The sequence below is a fragment of the Panicum virgatum genome, chromosome 5K (genome assembly GCF_016808335.1).
Source record: "Panicum virgatum strain AP13 chromosome 5K, P.virgatum_v5, whole genome shotgun sequence".
Classification (NCBI taxonomy): domain Eukaryota; kingdom Viridiplantae; phylum Streptophyta; class Magnoliopsida; order Poales; family Poaceae; genus Panicum; species Panicum virgatum.
In genome coordinates this window covers 26295243-26302114 of record NC_053140.1, presented here as the reverse complement: position 1 = coordinate 26302114, position 6872 = coordinate 26295243, and the positions used below count along the sequence as shown (strand labels likewise).

The 6872-nt window shown below is 46.3% G+C and overlaps 1 non-coding gene across 1 annotated transcript; it reads right to left on the bottom strand.

Moving 5' to 3' along the window:
- Window positions 1-684: 684 nt before the first annotated feature.
- Window positions 685-793, bottom strand: LOC120710949. The gene has a single exon (XR_005690116.1). It is a non-coding gene; the product is annotated as a small nucleolar RNA R71 (small nucleolar RNA).
- Window positions 794-6872: the final 6079 nt, after the last annotated feature.

The following is a 6872-nucleotide window of genomic DNA, read 5'->3' as shown; positions in this document are numbered from 1 at the left end:
GTATCGACTTAAGAAATGCCAACAAGTATTTCTAGCGCCGTTGCCGAGGACGGTATGCAAACAAAGATATTGTGCTGATATTAACTTAGGCTTTGCACTCAGGATATGGACTTTACTCTTTCAGGCTAATGTCACTTTATGTCTTCTTTTATTTTTGATTTGAAAGAAGACAGGGGTAGTGTATGACTGGTTTCTCCCTGCCGGAAAACTACATAGACAATCCAGAGAGGCTCGTGAGAAGGGCACGACCTCGCATCGTTCCTCCTCTTGCTATCCTTCCGGCACAGGAACTCATTCAAGAAGCACCACTCGTTCTTGAGGCTATGGCTGAAAATACTCTCCGCGAGTTCTCCGTCCCCTCCACCAACACTGTGGCCACTGGCCCCAACATCAACGTCGGGGACATGAACTTCGAGCTGAAATCAAGCCTCATCAACATGGTGCAGGCTAGCCCATTCTGTGGCAAGCCGAATGAGGATGCAAATGCACATTTGCAGAATTTTCTGGAGCTCTGCAACACCGTTGTCATATGGGGTGTCGCCACCGATGTTATCAAGCTTCGTCTGTTTCCCTTCTCCCTGCTGGGGAAGGTGAAATAGTGGTTTTACAAGGAAAAAGACATCGACACCTGGGCCAAATGCTCCAAGGCGTTCCTCGCAAAATTCTTCCCGCTGGGCAAAACAAATGCTCTGCGTGGGAGAATTTCAAGTTTCCAACAGACGGGGATGGAATCCATCCCAAAACCTTGGGAGAGGCTACAGGAATACATCCTGGCCTGTCCTCATCATGGCATGGATGAGTGGCTCGTCCTCCAAAGCTTCTACAATGGGCTCACAACGACTTCCAGAGCCAATATTGATGCCGCTGCTGGAGGAGCCTTCCTCGACCTAACCATTGCCAAATCCAAAGCATTGGTCGAGAAGATGGTCTCCAATCAGGGGTGGAGCGATGAAAGACTCCAACCCCGTACGAAGGGCATGCATACCGTCAAGGAGACGGATATGATTGCCACAAAACTGGACCTCCTATTGAAGCATCTCGGCGAAAGGGCCGAATTCAAGAAGCATAAAGAAAACTATGCTCGTGCCATGGAATCGCACTTCACGTGCGAAGTCTATGGTAATGATGGACATACAGGGAACGACTGCCCCAAAACCCGTGAAGACTGTGCTTACCTCAACAACAACAGCAATGGGTTCCGTCCACAACAAGGAGGCCAGGGGTGGAACCAGCCACGTCAACCATTTCAGGGAGGTAACAACTATAATCCTTCTTTCAATTCAAATTTCAATTCAAACCAACCTCCCTTAAGAGATCTTGTTCTTGGCCAAGTAAAAATTAACAAAAATATAAATAAAAAGCTTTTGGCCAATGACAAATCCATGGAAAGTTTAAAAGTAAAGCTTGAAACTTTGTCTTCTACGCTTAAAAACCAGTTAAGTTTCAACAAAATGATCGAAACCCAGCTTGCACAAATTGCTGCCGCTTTACCTGCTGTTGAGAGCAGGACGATCCTGAGGCAACCCGAGACTCCCATAGAAAATGTCAGCACGGTGTCTACCTGATGGGATAACTCGTCCCGGAGGCCACCACACAATAACCATGCAGGCAGGTACACTCCCCCAAGGAACGACATCTGGGATGGCATGGTGGCAACTGTGCAAGAGGATCCAGGGGTCCCCATGATCAGCTGCTCAATCTACATCAAATACTTCGAGCGATGCCTTTGTGATCTGGGGGCAAGCGTAAACATAATGCCCAAGGTAATATACGAAGCGCTTGAATATCCTGCTCTTTCCCTAACAACTATGCTCATACAGCTTGCAGATTCAACCATTCGGTATCCCAAAGGGATAGCCGAACACGTTTTCGTACGAGTACGAGACTCCTTCGTCCTTGCCGACTTTGAGATAATGTATATGGAGGGCAACCTTCGAGTCGACCTCGTTCTTGGGCGACCTTTCCTAAGGTACGCCAAGGCAAGAATCGATGTCGGAAAGGGAGAAATCTGTTTCCGCGTCGGACGGGAGGACATGTTTTTTAGGTTTAAGAAAAGGGAAGAGCAGCGCTTCATTATTCAACAAGATAGTGAAGGGCAAGCACTCTAGGGTGCACCAGAACCCCAGAGCACCGACCCTCCACACCTAAAAAAAGAAGAAAGCAAAGAAGTTGTGGCGGAAGGTCGAGAGTTCGGCTTCGTCCAGTTCTCCAGGACGAGCCGACCAATGGTAAGTACGGTGGAGAAAGGTCGTGCATGTCGGACTATAAACGACGCGTCCTTACCAAAGGTAAATTGGTATTTATCTCATATTTGCTTTTCCGCCTTTTCAAATTTTCTTTGCACCTCATTTGATTTCTCCACAGCATGTTTGATATTTTTCAAAATTGTTTTCTGCATGCTGGAATTTTTCTAGCACTTTTTCCTTTTCACAAAAATACCAAAAATATTTTTTGAGTTTTAAAATCCTTTGGAAAAAAATAATTTGGACATCTTTTCGAGCAAAACTTTTGGCCGTGCACCATATTTTCAAAGTTCATGACCGTTGAGCAATCACCTGGTCAAAGGGGGGCACCAGGGGGCCCACCCTGGGGCCGGCCGACCCCACAGGTCGGTCAACCCAGGGCCAATGGCTCCTGGGCCCCACCTTCTCCAACGGCTACCTGACCATTGTGTCTGGCCCTTCCTCGGGTGCACTCGCCCAGTTTCTTCAAATAGAGGCCGAGAGAGGGGTGATGAGCTCTCATGCTCACTCTCTTCACTCTCACTCCCTCTCACACATTCTTGCTCGGATTTCCTTTGGATTTTGACTCAAGTTTGATTGCAAGAACACTCTCTCTCTTTTTTTTTTTGCTGCAAGATTGATCACATACTTGGAGGAACAACTTTCGGGTAAGAGTTTCATTTTCATTTCACTAACATAACCCGAATCGAGTTGTTCTCGTTCGTTCTTGTTGCAAGTATGAGAGGTGCAGTACGTAGGATTTCCGGAGCTCTCAAGAGAATGACAGGGTTAGGCTCGTCCCGTTCATGGGGTGAGTCAAGCTCCCGTCATTCCTCCAAACCTGCACCAACACCAACCACGATGGACTATGAGCAAGACGAACAAGAAGAACAGTTCGAGGAGCAAGCTGCAGAACCACAAGCTGAGGACATGGAGATAGATGAAGATGATGCACCGTACCTCGACTTGCGAGATGACCACGAGCGTCAAGCCTACGCCATGATCAAGAATCGAAGCTTTGGTCATACCAGAGCCTTCGATCCGGACCTTCTCGAGAAAACAGGTATGGACGTTGACTTCGCTCGTGTTTGGCTGTGGTTGGATGGGATGGTTTTGTGCCCATTGAGGAGAATGGTTCTCGTCTCCTCACCATCCAGTTTCTTTGCACTCTTCGGGAGGTGGACGATGGTGTTTCTTTCCGACTTTTTGGAGTTGAACGCTATTTTAATTGGAGAAATTTCAGTCACCTCCTTGGTTTTAGCACGCGCTTGCCAGTTTCCCTTGCAAAAGCTTGCCGCGGTTTTGATCGACATGAGTTTTGGGGTTTGATTTCGGGTCAAGTTGTTCATGGCAAATTTGCACCTCGGTGCAATGACATTCAAAATCCGACTCTTCGTTTGATGCACAAGTGGGTGGCTATCACTCTCTTTCCAAGAGATTATCCACGACCAGTGCGGAATGATGAGCTGATCATATTATACGCCATGTTCAACAAGATCCGAATCTCCCCCGCATAAGCAATGGTTAAGCAATGGCTCACAAATTTTCGGATGACGGGTCCTATTGAATGCACTTCTTTGGTTACCCCCATCGCATCAAACATGGGAATCTTAGACGGGAACCCCGTTCCCTTCATTGAGGAGCCCCGTGTTATGATCAATGAGGCGTACTTGGTTCAAGGCCACACACTCAAGAAAGGCCCGGATGACTCCTTGATTTTCTTTTCGCTAGGTTATGCAAATGAAATCCCGTTGCCAAACGCGGGATATCACTTGTATAACTGTCGTTCGCTAACCATCCCTCTTGTTCCACAAGAGGAGAGACACAAGCATAATGTTTCTGGTCTTCTTGGCAGGGTTACAAGAAGCAGGGCCAGAAGGGAGGAATTCATGCAGCAGCAACCTCAGCCTCAACCACAGCAATATGAGGCTGGAGGTTCGTCATGACAGAGTGCCAGTTCCTCAGAGTGGCACGGCAGGCCACAGGGCACCGGACCACCAGCTCCAGTTCCAGTGGACCCCCGCGACGTACAGCTTCGTCTAGAGGTTTCGCCACTCTGACTTGGCAGATGGGCGAGCTGAACATGAGCACTACCAACATCGATTAGTCGCTGGGCCAGCACATTGAGTCAACCCAGAATTGGCAGCGATACACAGGCGAGAGGATCTGCAATCTGGAGCAGCAACAGCAGCAATCCCAGGAGGAGTGGAGGGCCTACTACCGTTGGGCTGGGTTTAACCCCAACCAACAGCAGTGAGCCTGAAGCTAGCTTGGGGGAGGACCTCCATGAGAGGTACCTTGTATCAAATTCTACCTTTACCGCTTTCCAAAATCTTGCATGAAACCAAACAAAAATTTGCAAAATCCTGAAAATCCATAAAAAATTGCATAACTAAAATCAAATAAAAATTAGCAAAACCCATAAAAACCCAAAAATATTTACTTGCTTTCCAGTATGTGTAATAAGCATGTGTAGTTTTTCCTTGTTGAGACGATGAATAGTTGCTCTATTAGTTCCTTTCTTATGCCTAGTTACAACCTTGTGCTCTCCCTAAGTTCTGAGTTTGGTGGCTAGATGTTCAAACCTTAAGCTTGAAACTTGTGGGTAGCGATAAGCAGAATTCGAATCTAGGTTGTTGTGGGTTATGATATGGCTGAAAAGAGTTGCTATGATCTTCTCCTACGTGATGCTTGATATCCGGAGTATTTCTTTTCAAAAAATACAAAAATAAAATAAAGTTTCTCGGTGATATGCAATTCCCATCTAGAGCCATATGAGTTACAAGTTTGAAAAACCTTTCCACATATGCAACTTGTCTTCTCATTGAGCTTTGTCAAATTGTTGTGACCCTTTGAGAGAATCACTTCATACGCCATGATCAAGATCACATACACATCCACTCACATGCTATACTTCTACACTTGGAAAATAGCAAGTACATCCATCCACCCACAAATAAAACTCCATGTTGTACCATGTCTATCTCTCTCCAAAGTTATCGTTATAATGTATGGGCTATACAAAAAGAAGAAAGAAAAGATGCATACCCAAAGAAGGTATGCCACATGCCCACAAGGCATGTCAAAAAAAAGAGAAAGAAAAAAAAGAAAATATAGCCCATACCAAATATATATATATATATATATATATATATATATATATAGACACACACACACACAAGGGAGAGATAATTCATATAAACGAGTCTCATCCACCATCCACCAAAAATATCCACACACTTGCACATCTTGATCAAAGCTTATGACTTGTTTCTCCTTTGGATCCGGTCTTTGACTTAGCAAAATATGAGAAGCAGGTTGCCTTTACATCCTCCATACCTACAGATCCACCAAAAAAGAGCCATTAAAAGTAGGATGGAAAAGAAAGGCACATGAAAAGGCCTTGGTGAGGAATGAAACACATTTGAGCGATTCGAGAGATCACCCGAGGAACTTACAAAATTTCTTTTCAAAAACACTTTAGAAAACCTCCGGATTGACAGTTGAACAAAGGAGTGGTAAGTGGTACTCTACAAGCTGTTCTGACCCTCAACCGCCAAATTTGAGGATGATGCTATAAGCCCCACAGGAGTAAGGTAAAGGGTGCGAACAAGGCCAACTTATTTAGAATAAAGGTAAGAACACTCGGTTGTGCCTTGGGCATAAGTCAGGAATGCGACATTGTAGCAACTCCTGATCAACTACCTAAGTCTAAAACTTTGCTCGGGACGAGTGTTGGCAGTCCTTAGCCTTACAGATAAATCCGCAAGTGTACGGATACCGATGTAGCTTTCACCTTGGAGTATTCCAGGGTATCGAATCCACGAGGAACGAGAAGTGTACTAGTAGTGAATCTTGTTTATCCAGGTGATATGACGGGAGTGAAGATGTTCAGATAAGATAGGTGGAGGTAATCTAACATCGCCTTGCTAACTAATCCTTACAAGAATACTTGACTTGTACTCTAGTTGCTTCGGCGGCCTCAGGGAAGGACTCAGAAAGGGATGAGAACGGAGTCCAACGGCAGTCGACAACTACTGCTATGAAAGCACCCGAACGTGGTGGACTATAAAGGACGGACAGGGCTGTCACCACCTGCCGTCTACCACAGCGGTTCCGTGTGGTGGAACACAACCCAAGGTAACTATCAAGCCTAGGCACCGTGCCAACACTATCAAGTCACTGACTTCTACCTCACGTTAAGGCAAGAAGAAACCCCAAATGGATAGAACTTGCTACCCACGCAGACAAGGGATCCCACAACTAGAGAGACCAAGTATTCAACTAAAGGAGAGTAAACAATATTACCGACGAAAGAGGAGGAAATTACTCGAACCAAAGCTTCATTCCTCGGAGACACAAAGTTGGAGAGGGGCCGACACTCCGGCTCCTCTCCGGACTCTCACCTCGCCTCTCTCCCTATTTTCTAAAGATATGTGGAGCGCTACGTTTCGCCTTGGACTTGCTCCAATTCTCCGTGCTTTGGAAATGAGGTGAGGGTGTCCTTTTATAGCTCTTCCAAGGCGGTGCTGAAGCTAGCGCGTGCACTTTACGCAAGTAGGTCGGCTGCTTAGCTCTCACGCGAAAGATGTGGGCACGTGGCATGACAAAGTGAGGCCGGCCGGCCTCCCCTAGGCCGGCCGGCCTGGG